Consider the following 19101-nt stretch of genomic DNA (forward strand, 5'->3'; position numbering starts at 1 on the left):
CCACGGGACCTTTTTAAATGCAATCCATAACCCGGATTTGCCAGGAACCCTTCTTACTCCTCCTACTTGCATGTGACACTGGGCTTAGGATCTGCATAGGAAACACACACACAAGCACACACCTACCTTTGTTGCCTGCAGATGCCTCCTTGGCTGTCTCCAAACGGTATCAAACCAACACCCACGGGAAGCTGTAAGCATAGAGGACATGCCTGCACCCCATTGGACTTACCTGTGTGGGTTAAATCCGGGTTATTTGACAACCTATGGCGGTGATGGTTCTGCTCAGGCAGAGCAGTGCTGATGCTCCTCATAAAGCTGTCGCTGCTGTGAAGGTTCTAGGTGACATCACAATCCCTATGGTTACATACACAACAAAGCTGGGTTGTTGTTGTTTACACTCTGCAAGGCCTGTGGAAGTGAGTGACATCATAGCACTGTAGTTCTGAGGGTTCTAGATGGATGCAACAATCTCCTGTTGCTTCTATGAAGGCCATAATAGACGACATCACCAAACAGCTCCATAGTCACATACACAGCAAAGGAGAGATGTTGTTTACACCTAGTGATGTCAGTGGTATTGAGTGACATCACAGCACAGTGCTAAGGCTCCTGGGCCTGGACACAGCAGCGGCTGCAATATCTCAACGGAGAATACGTTTATATATATGTGTGTGTGTGCGCGTATATATATATATATATATATATATATATATATATATATATATATATATATATATTTCTCCGCCGAAATCACTTTTAAACCCATTTCCACCTTTTTTTCCCTTCTCTTCCTCTTACTTTTTTTTTCACGTTTTTTTACGTTTTTCTCCTTTTCGCCTCTTTTCTGGGCGTATTATTCTTCTTTTTCTTCTTTTTTTTCGTCTAATGCATACCCCATCAGTGCAGCAATGCTTATTCAATACCGCCAGCAGATGGAGACACTGGGGGATAATTTTCTAAGGATTTATACTGATTTTTCCTGTCTGAATTTGTCGCACAGAAAGTTGCAGGCCAAATATGTGTGACATTTCTGCGACTTTAGCTTCTAGAGCATTTTTACAACATTATACATAGGTGCTGAATACATAAAAAGCGACTGTTCAGCGACAGACAAGTCGCATCGGCTGAAAGTAGGCCAGAATGTCAGTCCATGTTGGAGCAGGTTTAGATACAGTCTAAAGCATAGATCTCAAAGTCTGTGCACAGAATTTAGCAAGGGCCTCGCACCTTCTGATGCATCAGGTAGGTGCACTATAGCATAGCCTAACCCTCTGTACTTTGGTCTATATTGATGCGGGACATAGACAGCCAGCTGATGACCAATCCATTAGTGCAATGGATGGCTGGAAGCATTTGTCTTTGCCTTTGCAATACCACAGAAGCAATGCATGGTCAATGTACAGCAATGACACACCTGTGTGAACAGCCAGGAGACCCCCCCATGTTATGTTACATAGTTACATACTTAGTACGGTCGAAAAAAGACATATGTCCATCAAGTTCAACCAGGGAATTAAGGGGTAGGGGTGTGGCGCGATATTGGGGAAGGGATGAGATTTTATATTTCTTCATAAGCATTAATCTTATTTTGTCAATTAGGAACATTCAGCACCCACCCGCTATCAAGGCAGCTGCCTATCATGTCATGCCCTACCTGCACAGGTGTGCTGGCTACTCAAATGATCCAATTAAGGAGGCCATTTAGTCAGCAGCAGCAGAAGTCCTGTGCCTGGACGCTCCAACAGCGGCCAGACACAAGCAGAAGCAGCAGAAGCAGCAGCAGCACCACCTTTTGTTTTTTGGCTGCAGCAGCAGCAGCAGCAGCAAGGCCCACAGGGCTGGCTAGCTGGCTAGCCAGCAAGCAGGTAGCAATGAAAGTAGGAATCTTTCTTTTTAACCCTGTAAGGGGGTGGTGCACTGTACCCGAAGATACTGCCATATCGGGTCAATGCATAGGGCGACGGAAGCAAGCTTCGAAATCGGCCCCCGTTCTCAAAAATCCATTTAATATATGGTCCCCAGATAGGGGACGTATCAGATATTAAACTGATAAGAACAGATACTACACTTGATCTTAGCCAAAAGGCCGAGAAGCGATAACCGTGAAAGGGGCGGGCCCAACAAGGTCCCCTTCATGGGCACTATCACTGCTTGCTGTCAGGGAGGCTGCCAGACAATTTTCCATGCACACTCTGGGCTGGGGGGCAGTCAACCACCAGTACACACAGCAGAACCTAAACCCATACCATTATTGCTAAGCAGCAAGACAGGGGCCCATTGCACTCCCACGGGGCCTTTTTAAATGCAATCCATAACCCGGATTTGCCAGGAACCCTTCTTACTCCTCCTACTTGCATGTGACACTGGGCTTAGGATCTGCATAGGAAACACACACACAAGCACACACCTACCTTTGTTGCCTGCAGATGCCTCCTTGGCTGTCCCCAAACGGTATCAAACCAACACCCACGGGAAGCTGTAAGCATAGAGGACATGCCTGCACCCCATTGGACTTACCTGTGTGGGTTAAATCCGGGTTATTTGACAACCTATGGCGGTGATGGTTCTGCTCAGGCAGAGCAGTGCTGATGCTCCTCATAAAGCTGTCGCTGCTGTGAAGGTTCTAGGTGACATCACAATCCCTATGGTTACATACACAACAAAGCTGGGTTGTTGTTGTTTACACTCTGCAAGGCCTGTGGAAGTGAGTGACATCATAGCACTGTAGTTCTGAGGGTTCTAGATGGATGCAACAATCTCCTGTTGCTTCTATGAAGGCCATAATAGACGACATCACCAAACAGCTCCATAGTCACATACACAGCAAAGGAGAGATGTTGTTTACACCTAGTGATGTCAGTGGTATTGAGTGACATCACAGCACAGTGCTAAGGCTCCTGGGCCTGGACACAGCAGCGGCTGCAATATCTCAACGGAGAATACGTTTATATATATGTGTGTGTGTGCGCATATATATATATATATATATATATATATATATATATATATATATTTCTCCGCCAAAATCACTTTTAAACCCATTTCCACCTTTTTTTCCCTTCTCTTCCTCTTACTTTTTTTTCACGTTTTTTTACGTTTTTCTCCTTTTCGCCTCTTTTCTGGGCGTATTATTCTTCTTTTTCTTCTTTTTTTTCGTCTAATGCATACCCCATCAGTGCAGCAATGCTTATTCAATACCGCCAGCAGATGGAGACACTGGGGGATAATTTTCTAAGGATTTATACTGATTTTTCCTGTCTGAATTTGTCGCACAGAAAGTTGCAGGCCAAATATGTGTGACATTTCTGCGACTTTAGCTTCTAGAGCATTTTTACAACATTATACATAGGTGCTGAATACATAAAAAGCGACTGTTCAGCGACAGACAAGTCGCATCGGCTGAAAGTAGGCCAGAATGTCAGTCCATGTTGGAGCAGGTTTAGATACAGTCTAAAGCATAGATCTCAAAGTCTGTGCACAGAATTTAGCAAGGGCCTCACACCTTCTGATGCATCAGGTAGGTGCACTATAGCATAGCCTAACCCTCTGTACTTTGGTCTATATTGATGCGGGACATAGACAGCCAGCTGATGACCAATCCATTAGTGCAATGGATGGCTGGAAGCATTTGTCTTTGCCTTTGCAATACCACAGAAGCAATGCATGGTCAATGTACAGCAATGACACACCTGTGTGAACAGCCAGGAGACCCCCCCATGTTATGTTACATAGTTACATAGTTAGTACGGTCGAAAAAAGACATATGTCCATCAAGTTCAACCAGGGAATTAAGGGGTAGGGGTGTGGCGCGATATTGGGGAAGGGATGAGATTTTATATTTCTTCATAAGCATTAATCTTATTTTGTCAATTAGGAACATTCAGCACCCACCCGCTATCAAGGCAGCTGCCTATCATGTCATGCCCTACCTGCACAGGTGTGCTGGCTACTCAAATGATCCAATTAAGGAGGCCATTTAGTCAGCAGCAGCAGAAGTCCTGTGCCTGGACGCTCCAACAGCGGCCAGACACAAGCAGAAGCAGCAGAAGCAGCAGCAGCACCACCTTTTGTTTTTTGGCTGCAGCAGCAGCAGCAGCAGCAAGGCCCACAGGGCTGGCTAGCTGGCTAGCCAGCAATGAAAGTAGGAATCTTTCTTTTTAACCCTGTAAGGGGGTGGTGCACTGTACCCGAAGATACTGCCATATCGGGTCAATGCATAGGGCGACGGAAGCAAGCTTCGAAATCGGCCCCCGTTCTCAAAAATCCATTTAATATATGGTCCCCAGATAGGGGACGTATCAGATATTAAACTGATAAGAACAGATACTACACTTGATCTTAGCCAAAAGGCCGAGAAGCGATAACCGTGAAAGGGGCGGGCCCAACAAGGTCCCCTTCATGGGCACTATCACTGCTTGCTGTCAGGGAGGCTGCCAGACAATTTTCCATGCACACTCTGGGCTGGGGGGCAGTCAACCACCAGTACACACAGCAGAACCTAAACCCATACCATTATTGCTAAGCAGCAAGACAGGGGCCCATTGCACTCCCACGGGGCCTTTTTAAATGCAATCCATAACCCGGATTTGCCAGGAACCCTTCTTACTCCTCCTACTTGCATGTGACACTGGGCTTAGGATCTGCATAGGAAACACACACACAAGCACACACCTACCTTTGTTGCCTGCAGATGCCTCCTTGGCTGTCCCCAAACGGTATCAAACCAACACCCACGGGAAGCTGTAAGCATAGAGGACATGCCTGCACCCCATTGGACTTACCTGTGTGGGTTAAATCCGGGTTATTTGACAACCTATGGCGGTGATGGTTCTGCTCAGGCAGAGCAGTGCTGATGCTCCTCATAAAGCTGTCGCTGCTGTGAAGGTTCTAGGTGACATCACAATCCCTATGGTTACATACACAACAAAGCTGGGTTGTTGTTGTTTACACTCTGCAAGGCCTGTGGAAGTGAGTGACATCATAGCACTGTAGTTCTGAGGGTTCTAGATGGATGCAACAATCTCCTGTTGCTTCTATGAAGGCCATAATAGACGACATCACCAAACAGCTCCATAGTCACATACACAGCAAAGGAGAGATGTTGTTTACACCTAGTGATGTCAGTGGTATTGAGTGACATCACAGCACAGTGCTAAGGCTCCTGGGCCTGGACACAGCAGCGGCTGCAATATCTCAACGGAGAATACGTTTATATATATGTGTGTGTGTGCGCGTATATATATATATATATATATATATATATATATATATATATATATATATATATTTCTCCGCCGAAATCACTTTTAAACCCATTTCCACCTTTTTTTCCCTTCTCTTCCTCTTACTTTTTTTTCACGTTTTTTTACGTTTTTCTCCTTTTCGCCTCTTTTCTGGGCGTATTATTCTTCTTTTTCTTCTTTTTTTTCGTCTAATGCATACCCCATCAGTGCAGCAATGCTTATTCAATACCGCCAGCAGATGGAGACACTGGGGGATAATTTTCTAAGGATTTATACTGATTTTTCCTGTCTGAATTTGTCGCACAGAAAGTTGCAGGCCAAATATGTGTGACATTTCTGCGACTTTAGCTTCTAGAGCATTTTTACAACATTATACATAGGTGCTGAATACATAAAAAGCGACTGTTCAGCGACAGACAAGTCGCATCGGCTGAAAGTAGGCCAGAATGTCAGTCCATGTTGGAGCAGGTTTAGATACAGTCTAAAGCATAGATCTCAAAGTCTGTGCACAGAATTTAGCAAGGGCCTCGCACCTTCTGATGCATCAGGTAGGTGCACTATAGCATAGCCTAACCCTCTGTACTTTGGTCTATATTGATGCGGGACATAGACAGCCAGCTGATGACCAATCCATTAGTGCAATGGATGGCTGGAAGCATTTGTCTTTGCCTTTGCAATACCACAGAAGCAATGCATGGTCAATGTACAGCAATGACACACCTGTGTGAACAGCCAGGAGACCCCCCCATGTTATGTTACATAGTTACATAGTTAGTACGGTCGAAAAAAGACATATGTCCATCAAGTTCAACCAGGGAATTAAGGGGTAGGGGTGTGGCGCGATATTGGGGAAGGGATGAGATTTTATATTTCTTCATAAGCATTAATCTTATTTTGTCAATTAGGAACATTCAGCACCCACCCGCTATCAAGGCAGCTGCCTATCATGTCATGCCCTACCTGCACAGGTGTGCTGGCTACTCAAATGATCCAATTAAGGAGGCCATTTAGTCAGCAGCAGCAGAAGTCCTGTGCCTGGACGCTCCAACAGCGGCCAGACACAAGCAGAAGCAGCAGAAGCAGCAGCAGCACCACCTTTTGTTTTTTGGCTGCAGCAGCAGCAGCAGCAGCAAGGCCCACAGGGCTGGCTAGCTGGCTAGCCAGCAAGCAGGTAGCAATGAAAGTAGGAATCTTTCTTTTTAACCCTGTAAGGGGGTGGTGCACTGTACCCGAAGATACTGCCATATCGGGTCAATGCATAGGGCGACGGAAGCAAGCTTCGAAATCGGCCCCCGTTCTCAAAAATCCATTTAATATATGGTCCCCAGATAGGGGACGTATCAGATATTAAACTGATAAGAACAGATACTACACTTGATCTTAGCCAAAAGGCCGAGAAGCGATAACCGTGAAAGGGGCGGGCCCAACAAGGTCCCCTTCATGGGCACTATCACTGCTTGCTGTCAGGGAGGCTGCCAGACAATTTTCCATGCACACTCTGGGCTGGGGGGCAGTCAACCACCAGTACACACAGCAGAACCTAAACCCATACCATTATTGCTAAGGCAAGACAGGGGCCCATTGCACTCCCACGGGGCCTTTTTAAATGCAATCCATAACCCGGATTTGCCAGGAACCCTTCTTACTCCTCCTACTTGCATGTGACACTGGGCTTAGGATCTGCATAGGAAACACACACACAAGCACACACCTACCTTTGTTGCCTGCAGATGCCTCCTTGGCTGTCCCCAAACGGTATCAAACCAACACCCACGGGAAGCTGTAAGCATAGAGGACATGCCTGCACCCCATTGGACTTACCTGTGTGGGTTAAATCCGGGTTATTTGACAACCTATGGCGGTGATGGTTCTGCTCAGGCAGAGCAGTGCTGATGCTCCTCATAAAGCTGTCGCTGCTGTGAAGGTTCTAGGTGACATCACAATCCCTATGGTTACATACACAACAAAGCTGGGTTGTTGTTGTTTACACTCTGCAAGGCCTGTGGAAGTGAGTGACATCATAGCACTGTAGTTCTGAGGGTTCTAGATGGATGCAACAATCTCCTGTTGCTTCTATGAAGGCCATAATAGACGACATCACCAAACAGCTCCATAGTCACATACACAGCAAAGGAGAGATGTTGTTTACACCTAGTGATGTCAGTGGTATTGAGTGACATCACAGCACAGTGCTAAGGCTCCTGGGCCTGGACACAGCAGCGGCTGCAATATCTCAACGGAGAATACGTTTATATATATGTGTGTGTGTGCGCGTATATATATATATATATATATATATATATATATATATATATATATATTCTCCGCCGAAATCACTTTTAAACCCATTTCCACCTTTTTTTCCCTTCTCTTCCTCTTACTTTTTTTTCACGTTTTTTTACGTTTTTCTCCTTTTCGCCTCTTTTCTGGGCGTATTATTCTTCTTTTTCTTCTTTTTTTTCGTCTAATGCATACCCCATCAGTGCAGCAATGCTTATTCAATACCGCCAGCAGATGGAGACACTGGGGGATAATTTTCTAAGGATTTATACTGATTTTTCCTGTCTGAATTTGTCGCACAGAAAGTTGCAGGCCAAATATGTGTGACATTTCTGCGACTTTAGCTTCTAGAGCATTTTTACAACATTATACATAGGTGCTGAATACATAAAAAGCGACTGTTCAGCGACAGACAAGTCGCATCGGCTGAAAGTAGGCCAGAATGTCAGTCCATGTTGGAGCAGGTTTAGATACAGTCTAAAGCATAGATCTCAAAGTCTGTGCACAGAATTTAGCAAGGGCCTCGCACCTTCTGATGCATCAGGTAGGTGCACTATAGCATAGCCTAACCCTCTGTACTTTGGTCTATATTGATGCGGGACATAGACAGCCAGCTGATGACCAATCCATTAGTGCAATGGATGGCTGGAAGCATTTGTCTTTGCCTTTGCAATACCACAGAAGCAATGCATGGTCAATGTACAGCAATGACACACCTGTGTGAACAGCCAGGAGACCCCCCCATGTTATGTTACATAGTTACATAGTTAGTACGGTCGAAAAAAGACATATGTCCATCAAGTTCAACCAGGGAATTAAGGGGTAGGGGTGTGGCGCGATATTGGGGAAGGGATGAGATTTTATATTTCTTCATAAGCATTAATCTTATTTTGTCAATTAGGAACATTCAGCACCCACCCGCTATCAAGGCAGCTGCCTATCATGTCATGCCCTACCTGCACAGGTGTGCTGGCTACTCAAATGATCCAATTAAGGAGGCCATTTAGTCAGCAGCAGCAGAAGTCCTGTGCCTGGACGCTCCAACAGCGGCCAGACACAAGCAGAAGCAGCAGAAGCAGCAGCAGCAGCACCACCTTTTGTTTTTTGGCTGCAGCAGCAGCAGCAGCAGCAGCAAGGCCCACAGGGCTGGCTAGCTGGCTAGCCAGCAAGCAGGTAGCAATGAAAGTAGGAATCTTTCTTTTTAACCCTGTAAGGGGGTGGTGCACTGTACCCGAAGATACTGCCATATCGGGTCAATGCATAGGGCGACGGAAGCAAGCTTCGAAATCGGCCCCCGTTCTCAAAAATCCATTTAATATATGGTCCCCAGATAGGGGACGTATCAGATATTAAACTGATAAGAACAGATACTACACTTGATCTTAGCCAAAAGGCCGAGAAGCGATAACCGTGAAAGGGGCGGGCCCAACAAGGTCCCCTTCATGGGCACTATCACTGCTTGCTGTCAGGGAGGCTGCCAGACAATTTTCCATGCACACTCTGGGCTGGGGGGCAGTCAACCACCAGTACACACAGCAGAACCTAAACCCATACCATTATTGCTAAGCAGCAAGACAGGGGCCCATTGCACTCCCACGGGGCCTTTTTAAATGCAATCCATAACCCGGATTTGCCAGGAACCCTTCTTACTCCTCCTACTTGCATGTGACACTGGGCTTAGGATCTGCATAGGAAACACACACACAAGCACACACCTACCTTTGTTGCCTGCAGATGCCTCCTTGGCTGTCCCCAAACGGTATCAAACCAACACCCACGGGAAGCTGTAAGCATAGAGGACATGCCTGCACCCCATTGGACTTACCTGTGTGGGTTAAATCCGGGTTATTTGACAACCTATGGCGGTGATGGTTCTGCTCAGGCAGAGCAGTGCTGATGCTCCTCATAAAGCTGTCGCTGCTGTGAAGGTTCTAGGTGACATCACAATCCCTATGGTTACATACACAACAAAGCTGGGTTGTTGTTGTTTACACTCTGCAAGGCCTGTGGAAGTGAGTGACATCATAGCACTGTAGTTCTGAGGGTTCTAGATGGATGCAACAATCTCCTGTTGCTTCTATGAAGGCCATAATAGACGACATCACCAAACAGCTCCATAGTCACATACACAGCAAAGGAGAGATGTTGTTTACACCTAGTGATGTCAGTGGTATTGAGTGACATCACAGCACAGTGCTAAGGCTCCTGGGCCTGGACACAGCAGCGGCTGCAATATCTCAACGGAGAATACGTTTATATATATGTGTGTGTGTGCGCGTATATATATATATATATATATATATATATATATATATATATATATTTCTCCGCCGAAATCACTTTTAAACCCATTTCCACCTTTTTTTCCCTTCTCTTCCTCTTACTTTTTTTTCACGTTTTTTTACGTTTTTCTCCTTTTCGCCTCTTTTCTGGGCGTATTATTCTTCTTTTTCTTCTTTTTTTTCGTCTAATGCATACCCCATCAGTGCAGCAATGCTTATTCAATACCGCCAGCAGATGGAGACACTGGGGGATAATTTTCTAAGGATTTATACTGATTTTTCCTGTCTGAATTTGTCGCACAGAAAGTTGCAGGCCAAATATGTGTGACATTTCTGCGACTTTAGCTTCTAGAGCATTTTTACAACATTATACATAGGTGCTGAATACATAAAAAGCGACTGTTCAGCGACAGACAAGTCGCATCGGCTGAAAGTAGGCCAGAATGTCAGTCCATGTTGGAGCAGGTTTAGATACAGTCTAAAGCATAGATCTCAAAGTCTGTGCACAGAATTTAGCAAGGGCCTCGCACCTTCTGATGCATCAGGTAGGTGCACTATAGCATAGCCTAACCCTCTGTACTTTGGTCTATATTGATGCGGGACATAGACAGCCAGCTGATGACCAATCCATTAGTGCAATGGATGGCTGGAAGCATTTGTCTTTGCCTTTGCAATACCACAGAAGCAATGCATGGTCAATGTACAGCAATGACACACCTGTGTGAACAGCCAGGAGACCCCCCCATGTTATGTTACATAGTTACATAGTTAGTACGGTCGAAAAAAGACATATGTCCATCAAGTTCAACCAGGGAATTAAGGGGTAGGGGTGTGGCGCGATATTGGGGAAGGGATGAGATTTTATATTTCTTCATAAGCATTAATCTTATTTTGTCAATTAGGAACATTCAGCACCCACCCGCTATCAAGGCAGCTGCCTATCATGTCATGCCCTACCTGCACAGGTGTGCTGGCTACTCAAATGATCCAATTAAGGAGGCCATTTAGTCAGCAGCAGCAGAAGTCCTGTGCCTGGACGCTCCAACAGCGGCCAGACACAAGCAGAAGCAGCAGAAGAGCAGCAGCAGCACCACCTTTTGTTTTTTGGCTGCAGCAGCAGCAGCAGCAGCAGCAGCAAGGCCCACAGGGCTGGCTAGCTGGCTAGCCAGCAAGCAGGTAGCAATGAAAGTAGGAATCTTTCTTTTTAACCCTGTAAGGGGGTGGTGCACTGTACCCGAAGATACTGCCATATCGGGTCAATGCATAGGGCGACGGAAGCAAGCTTCGAAATCGGCCCCCGTTCTCAAAAATCCATTTAATATATGGTCCCCAGATAGGGGACGTATCAGATATTAAACTGATAAGAACAGATTTTTTACTTTTAGATATAATATTCTTAGACTAAAAGACCTTACGCAGTCCAGATTATACTTAGTCTGCTAAAAGCATATTCCACAGATGTAGATTCCAAAGACTTTTAGCCACTTTGTGACCTAATCTTTTTTTATCCAATAAATAGAAAACATACATCTCACTAAGAGCTAGGCGAACACAATCTTTAGAGGTAATAGTGTCTCTTTTAAAAAGAAGAATATTCCTCGTCTTCCATAGTGCAATTTTAATACAATTTATACTAATCCACAAAACCCGAGACTTTTCCACAGATAAAACATTATAAAATCCATATAAAATAACTTCATGATTTAAAAAATTAAGATCAGAAATGAATTTTAGTAAGGGTCCTATCAAATGCCATATCTCTTGGGCGTAAAAACAGTTCCAAAAAAGGTGTAAAACTGTTTCCTCACTAGGACACCCCATTCTCGGGCACTTTGCACTACGACACAATCCTCTTCTGTGTTGGAATTCTCTGGTAGGCAAACATTGATGTGCTATCTGCCAGGCCAGATCTTTTAAGTCATTAGATAAGAATCCCATATTCACCATCCTCCAAACTCTTAGAGATTTCTCAGTGGAATAATTAGATATTAAGCAAATCTGTTCTATCTTCCTGATTTCAGGAACTAATTTTCGTGCATTACTACAAATTTCTTGACTAAAATTAGCAATGCCATAAATACGAATAATCTTTTCTAAAACCACATAGTGCGCTGGGGGAATAAATAAGATTGGGGACGTTAAAGGTAAGGTTATCCACTTTCTTTTTCTAAAAATGTGACCTGCAGCATATTTTAAAAAATAAGACCAATAACAGTTTCTTTGCAAGCCATTAAAACACATAGAAAAAAAGTGAATATATAAAAACCTTTTTAAATCAGGCACATCCTTACCCCCCAATTTCTTTGTCTTCATCATTACATCTCTCCTGAGTTTATCCATTTTAGACCCCCATAAAAAATGAAAGCAAATCTTGTTTAAAAACTTTAAGGTGCGTTCACTCGGTGGGAAAACCAAGCTTAAATATAGCATGATAGGTAGCAACAAAGCTTTCATTATCAGTACTTTTCCTTCTATTGTTAATTTCCTCATTTTCCAAAAACTTATTTTCTTTTGCACTTTCTCTTTGACGATGGACCAGCTTTCCTCTCCATTATTTTCATTGTCAAAGATGACACCCAAGATTTTGATTTTATCATATTGCACATTCACCTCCGTATTGCCCCAATTCCCTATTGCAAAGCAATCACATTTATTTTTATTTAATTTGAAGCCAGAGCCCTCACAAAAAAATTCTGTCTGTCTGATAGCACGTTTCAGGGATGGTTCATCTGGACATAGAATATTAACATCATCCATGTATGCTATCGTCTTTACGCTCTGTCCTCCACTTCCAGGGATTGGCACTCCTCTAATGAGCTTATCTTTTCTCAAAACATTCAACAGAGGTTCTATTGCACATATGAAAAGAATGGGTGATAGGGGGCACCCCTGTTTCACCCCAGACTGTAAACATACCTCTTGGGATAAAAAACCGTTAATTAAAATACGACTAAAACAGTTTTTATATAAAAGTGCAATTTTTCCAACAATAAAATCAGGAAAATTCATTTTCTTTAAAACCAACCATAAAAAATCATGAGAAACACGGTCATAAGCCTTTTGAAAATCCAAGGATAAAATTGCCAATTTCTGATCACATTGTTTCTGATACCATAAAACATCTTTTACAAGGTTTAGATGATCACTTATTTTCCTTCCAGGTACTCCGCATACTTGGTCACTGTGTATAACCTTAGAAATTACCTGCTTGAGCCTATTTGCTAAAATTTTTGCTAAAACCTTATAGTCTGTATTTAGCAGGGTAATAGGCCTCCAATTTTCTAATTTAGAGATGTCTCCTTTTTTAAAAATCAGAGTAACAACACCATCTCTCCAGGACGCAGGTAAAATCTCAGATTTAAAAGCACAGTTAAAAATACCTAAAAGATCATCTTTTAAAATGGACCAAAAACACAGATAAAATTCAACTGGCAACCCATCCGAACCAGGTGTTTTACCATTTAAAAAACTCTTAAAAGTGCTTAAAAGTTCAGGTAAAAAGATTTCATCACAAAGGCTCTCTTGGTCAGTTTTGTCAAGTTTTGAATCCAAGGTATCTAAAACATCATTAGTAAAGGAAATATCAATATCTTTTTTATTAAAAAGCTCCTGATAAAATACTTGTGCTTCTCGCAACATCTCTTCATTAGTTATCTTCCCTTCTATTACAGATATCATTTCTTTCTTTCCCACCACCTTCTTAAAAAAGAATCTCGAACACTTTTCATCATTCTCCAGACATTGCACCTTGCTGTTAAAAATCATTTCTTTTCCTTTTTGACTAATGGCATTTTTTATTTCATTCTTTGTCTGAGCAATAACATCATCCATCTCAAGCCCGGCTTGCTTTAGTTTATAATATGTTTGGATTTTAGTGTTTAACATTTTAAACCATAACTTTTTCTCCTTAGCCTTTTGGATGCCCACACGGATAAAAAACAGTTTAGTCCACTTTTTAACATCCTCCCACCAATCCAAAATATTTTTATATTGGGATTGACGCAATCTCCATTTGTTATAAGCAGCAATAAAATCATTTTTTGTTTTCATGTCCTCTAATAAAGTAGTGTTGAGCTTCCAAACGCCTCTGCCTTTCTCTAGGCCAGGTAAAGTGACATGTGCATGTAATAACTTATGATCAGAGAAAATATTCGATAAAAGAGAAACCTCAACTAGATTAAAACTTTCCGATAAAAAAATAAAATCAATCCTGGATTTGCAGACATTATTTTCCCATGTGTAACCAGGGTCGTCTGGGTATTTTCTCCTCCAGACATCGGTAAAGTTAAAATCCTCAGTCATACTCTTAATCTGTTTCTCTGTTTTATCCACTCTGACATGCACACTTCCACTCTCACGATGATCACCACTCATACAACAATTAAAATCTCCAGCCATTAAAATAGGTGTTGAACCTGGGATAAAAGCCTGAATATCATTAATCAAGTCGGCTCTCTCATTTTTTTCAGGAGAAGCATAGATGTTAAAAAGCTTAATCTCTGAGCCATTGTACTTAATATTAACTAATAGCGCTCTACCAGGTATAATTTCTAAGAAGGACAAAACTTGTACATCTGAACCTCTAAACAAGATCCCAACACCTGAAGATCTGTTCAGATTGTCACCCGACCAGACCGATGGTCCCAAAGTCCAGCTACGACAAAGGTCCTCATAATTTGGACTATGTTCAATTCCACATTCTTGTAAAAAGAACAGAGAACAGTCCAAGGTCTCTAAAAAACTAAACAAAGCAGCCCTTCTCGTAGGGCTCTTTAGACCTCTCACATTAAGAGAGGAGCACTTTAAGGAAGCTATTCGCTACTGGAGTTTGAGTCCGATATGAAACCCACAGGTGACTCCGGGCTTTCGAACTCTTTGATATTTTTTGGATCGGACGCTGATCTTATAGAAGGCCTCCATGCATGTTGACTGTCCTCACATTCGTCTGAGCTTTTTTTGACAGGCCGTTTAATGCCAAGTTGTGGCTCATCTCCAAGTTCCTTCTTCCGCTTGATCTCCTTCACGCCAACCTCCATGGCTTCACTGCTCACTAGTGACCCTCCACCACCAGAACCCTCCACAGAAGGTCTCCCCTCTGTCTCAGGCACAGCAGAAAGGTCCATAAGCTCCGCCACGACATGAGAAGTTACAGCCGGCTTTTCTGAAGGCGCCTCAGACCGCTGGGGTGCTTTCGCAGGTGGTACTTCAGCTTGCACTACACCCACTCTCCCCGCTACACGGTCAGCCCACGATCTAGCTACACTGGAACGGAGACTGCAATCTTTAAAGGCATGGCCTTCTTCACCACAAATGTTGCAGACGATTTTAGCACAGTCCTTAGAAACATGGCCTTCTTGATTGCACCGACCACAGCGAACTGTAGTGTCCGTGCAAACTTCCATAGTATGTCCGAATTTCTTACATTTCCTACAAAAAGTAGGCATCTCGGGATAAAACAAATAGCCCTTATCCCGACCGATAGAAAAGTTGGAGGGTGGATGACACAACCCTCCAATGCCAGTAGCATCCTCCTTCATTTTCACAAAAAACTTATGTTTCCCCGTCCATAGGTCTTCTGAATTCATCACCTTATGGGAATACTTAACAGAACTGCAGTATTTCCCCAAAAAGAGCTCAATATGGGACACAGTCACAAAGGGATTGTGCATACACACAACTAGAGGAATATCGCCTCCAGTATACAACACTGTGACCGTGATCCCATCAAGCTCAGCAAGGTCTTGATTGCTTTTCAGCTTCTCAAAAAGATTCTGGCATGCATAAGCAGAGTCCAGAGTTAGGATGAAGCTGCCCTTCCGAGGATCTCTGAGACAGACGATGTTCTCTTTCTTCACCCCAAGAAGCTTGTAGAGAGTTTCTTTCACAAAATAAGAAAGTTGGACGAGTTCTTGCTTGTCTTCATCAACATCAAAGCGAAAGGAAAAACGAATCCGCGTTTCACCGGATGTAAGGTAACGGATGCGAACACCCATCTTGTCGATCGCCTTTTCGGTTCCTCGTAGCAGCCCCCCTTGGAAAAGGTAGGACAAACTCCCAGGATCCTCCTGACCAGACACTTGATCTAGCCAAAAGGCCGAGAAGCGATAACCGTGAAAGGGGCGGGCCCAACAAGGTCCCCTTCATGGGCACTATCACTGCTTGCTGTCAGGGAGGCTGCCAGACAATTTTCCATGCACACTCTGGGCTGGGGGGCAGTCAACCACCAGTACACACAGCAGAACCTAAACCCATACCATTATTGCTAAGCAGCAAGACAGGGGCCCATTGCACTCCCACGGGGCCTTTTTAAATGCAATCCATAACCCGGATTTGCCAGGAACCCTTCTTACTCCTCCTACTTGCATGTGACACTGGGCTTAGGATCTGCATAGGAAACACACACACAAGCACACACCTACCTTTGTTGCCTGCAGATGCCTCCTTGGCTGTCCCCAAACGGTATCAAACCAACACCCACGGGAAGCTGTAAGCATAGAGGACATGCCTGCACCCCATTGGACTTACCTGTGTGGGTTAAATCCGGGTTATTTGACAACCTATGGCGGTGATGGTTCTGCTCAGGCAGAGCAGTGCTGATGCTCCTCATAAAGCTGTCGCTGCTGTGAAGGTTCTAGGTGACATCACAATCCCTATGGTTACATACACAACAAAGCTGGGTTGTTGTTGTTTACACTCTGCAAGGCCTGTGGAAGTGAGTGACATCATAGCACTGTAGTTCTGAGGGTTCTAGATGGATGCAACAATCTCCTGTTGCTTCTATGAAGGCCATAATAGACGACATCACCAAACAGCTCCATAGTCACATACACAGCAAAGGAGAGATGTTGTTTACACCTAGTGATGTCAGTGGTATTGAGTGACATCACAGCACAGTGCTAAGGCTCCTGGGCCTGGACACAGCAGCGGCTGCAATATCTCAACGGAGAATACGTTTATATATATATGTGTGTATGTGCGCGTATATATATATATATATATATATATATATATATATATATATATATATATATATTTCTCCGCCGAAATCACTTTTAAACCCATTTCCACCTTTTTTTCCCTTCTCTTCCTCTTACTTTTTTTTCACGTTTTTTTACGTTTTTCTCCTTTTCGCCTCTTTTCTGGGCGTATTATTCTTCTTTTTCTTCTTTTTTTTCGTCTAATGCATACCCCATCAGTGCAGCAATGCTTATTCAATACCGCCAGCAGATGGAGACACTGGGGGATAATTTTCTAAGGATTTATACTGATTTTTCCTGTCTGAATTTGTCGCACAGAAAGTTGCAGGCCAAATATGTGTGACATTTCTGCGACTTTAGCTTCTAGAGCATTTTTACAACATTATACATAGGTGCTGAATACATAAAAAGCGACTGTTCAGCGACAGACAAGTCGCATCGGCTGAAAGTAGGCCAGAATGTCAGTCCATGTTGGAGCAGGTTTAGATACAGTCTAAAGCATAGATCTCAAAGTCTGTGCACAGAATTTAGCAAGGGCCTCGCACCTTCTGATGCATCAGGTAGGTGCACTATAGCATAGCCTAACCCTCTGTACTTTGGTCTATATTGATGCGGGACATAGACAGCCAGCTGATGACCAATCCATTAGTGCAATGGATGGCTGGAAGCATTTGTCTTTGCCTTTGCAATACCACAGAAGCAATGCATGGTCAATGTACAGCAATGACACACCTGTGTGAACAGCCAGGAGACCCCCCCATGTTATGTTACATAGTTACATAGTTAGTACGGTCGAAAAAAGACATATGTCCATCAAGTTCAACCAGGGAATTAAGGGGTAGGGGTGTGGCGCGATATTGGGGAAGGGATGAGATTTTATATTTCTTCATAAGCATTAATCTTATTTTGTCAATTAGGAACATTCAGCACCCACCCGCTATCAAGGCAGCTGCCTATCATGTCATGCCCTACCTGCACAGGTGTGCTGGCTACTCAAATGATCCAATTAAGGAGGCCATTTAGTCAGCAGCAGCAGAAGTCCTGTGCCTGGACGCTCCAACAGCGGCCAGACACAAGCAGAAGCAGCAGAAGCAGCAGCAGCAGCACCACCTTTTGTTTTTTGGCTGCAGCAGCAGCAGCAGCAGCAGCAAGGCCCACAGGGCTGGCTAGCTGGCTAGCCAGCAAGCAGGTAGCAATGAAAGTAGGAATCTTTCTTTTTAACCCTGTAAGGGGGTGGTGCACTGTACCCGAAGATACTGCCATATCGGGTCAATGCATAGGGCGACGGAAGCAAGCTTCGAAATCGGCCCCCGTTCTCAAAAATCCATTTAATATATGGTCCCCAGATAGGGGACGTATCAGATATTAAACTGATAAGAACAGATTTTTTTTTTTTTTTTTTTTTAAAGCCGAGGAACGTGCTTTCGATTCACCCAAAGTGCAAGAAAAAGTGCAAACGTGTTACACTAAAAAAAAGTGCACAAAGGATGCGGTCTATCGCAAGCCCTTCTCCGATAGGAGAGAGGCCCCCCAACAAACCTTACCCTTCACCTCCGGACCAAAAGGTACCTGCGAGGTTCCAGGTTCGATGTCCCTTTTCGCCGAAGCTACTAGGGGACCACAAATGCTCCCGGCATCCCCCTTGGCGTTAGCCAAGGTATCTGCCCGCAGAGCCGATTACGGTAGGTACCCTGCCAAAGCAGGAGTACCCGGGGTGTTTGCAGGGAGGTGCGGAACCTAATGGCCACACACACCTCCCCTAGACCGCCAGGAGGGACACCCAGAAGGGCTACCGCATCCTGACCAATCCTGTGAACACACAACACGCAAAAAGTGACACAGTGAGACAAAAAAGAAATAAATAAGTGAATGTGTGCAGATATACTGCCCGGACATCCGGCCGGATCTATAAAAATTTCTCTGATCCTAGCCAGAAGGCCGGGAATCAAGAGGTGAGTGCCACAAGGTGAAGAGATTATGGTGCCCGTGCTTCAACTCAGTGAGCCTATTCTCCCAGTGAGTTTCGGCACCTCGGGGTCACCACTCCCCGAGGCACAAAAGTACCTCGGCTCTAGACCCTCTCAGCCTCATGGCGAGACCCGGAGGAAACAGGTCACATCGGGGCAGCCGTCGAGCTGATTCCTCAGAACCAACCCCGGAAAGCCCTGGTACACCTGCATCCTCCATGCAGCACCCATCCCCACCAGCATGAAAACTGATAAGAACAGATACTACACTTGATCTTAGCCAAAAGGCCGAGAAGCGATAACCGTGAAAGGGGCGGGCCCAACAAGGTCCCCTTCATGGGCACTATCA

The 19101-nt window shown here is 44.2% G+C and overlaps 5 non-coding genes and 2 pseudogenes across 5 annotated transcripts; all 7 read right to left on the reverse strand.

The window, feature by feature from the left end:
* Nucleotides 1-1910: 1910 nt before the first annotated feature.
* Nucleotides 1911-2101, reverse strand: LOC130334502 (U2 spliceosomal RNA). The gene has a single exon (XR_008876299.1). It is a non-coding gene; the product is annotated as a U2 spliceosomal RNA (small nuclear RNA).
* A 2073-nt stretch (nt 2102-4174) lies between these two features.
* Nucleotides 4175-4365, reverse strand: LOC130334503 (U2 spliceosomal RNA). The gene has a single exon (XR_008876300.1). It is a non-coding gene; the product is annotated as a U2 spliceosomal RNA (small nuclear RNA).
* Nucleotides 4366-6459: 2094 nt separating this feature from the next.
* LOC130334506 (U2 spliceosomal RNA) lies at nt 6460-6650 on the reverse strand. The gene has a single exon (XR_008876302.1). It is a non-coding gene; the product is annotated as a U2 spliceosomal RNA (small nuclear RNA).
* Nucleotides 6651-8741: 2091 nt separating this feature from the next.
* LOC130334507 (U2 spliceosomal RNA) lies at nt 8742-8932 on the reverse strand. The gene has a single exon (XR_008876303.1). It is a non-coding gene; the product is annotated as a U2 spliceosomal RNA (small nuclear RNA).
* Nucleotides 8933-11026: 2094 nt separating this feature from the next.
* On the reverse strand, nt 11027-11202 carry LOC130334465 (U2 spliceosomal RNA; annotated as a pseudogene).
* Nucleotides 11203-18016: 6814 nt separating this feature from the next.
* Nucleotides 18017-18199, reverse strand: LOC130334474 (U2 spliceosomal RNA). The gene has a single exon (XR_008876277.1). It is a non-coding gene; the product is annotated as a U2 spliceosomal RNA (small nuclear RNA).
* Nucleotides 18200-18892: 693 nt separating this feature from the next.
* On the reverse strand, nt 18893-19052 carry LOC130334481 (U2 spliceosomal RNA; annotated as a pseudogene).
* Between the last annotated feature and the right edge of the window lie 49 nt (nt 19053-19101).

Source organism: Hyla sarda, unplaced genomic scaffold (genome assembly GCF_029499605.1).
Source record: "Hyla sarda isolate aHylSar1 unplaced genomic scaffold, aHylSar1.hap1 scaffold_434, whole genome shotgun sequence".
Lineage (NCBI taxonomy): Eukaryota > Metazoa > Chordata > Amphibia > Anura > Hylidae > Hyla > Hyla sarda.